Here is a 211-nt window from a genome sequence, read left to right as displayed (position 1 = left end):
GGTATTACAAGAAGAAGGTGACTTATGAGGACATTACCCCATGTCCGCATTTTTCAAAACGCTTATAAATCATACATAGTGAGTTTTTTTGAGAAAGTAAAAATGCACAAAGTTTTCTGTAAGGGGTAGGTTTAGGTGTTGGGTTGGTGTAGGGCGATAGAAAATACAGTTTGTACAGTAGAAAAACCATTATGCCTATGGAGAGTCCCTA

The 211-nt window shown here is 37.4% G+C and overlaps 1 protein-coding gene across 1 annotated transcript in view; it reads right to left on the bottom strand.

Annotated features, from left to right (window-relative positions):
- Positions 1-211, bottom strand: part of tmem117 (transmembrane protein 117) — a 64,754-nt gene that overhangs the window by 13,598 nt on the left and 50,945 nt on the right. The window lies entirely within an intron of this gene.

The sequence above is a fragment of the Sinocyclocheilus rhinocerous genome, unplaced genomic scaffold (genome assembly GCF_001515625.1).
Source record: "Sinocyclocheilus rhinocerous isolate Xijiao unplaced genomic scaffold, SAMN03320098_v1.1 scaffold116, whole genome shotgun sequence".
Taxonomy (NCBI): domain Eukaryota; kingdom Metazoa; phylum Chordata; class Actinopteri; order Cypriniformes; family Cyprinidae; genus Sinocyclocheilus; species Sinocyclocheilus rhinocerous.
Note: the sequence above shows the minus strand (reverse complement) of the source record. Positions and strands in the feature narration are given on the sequence as shown.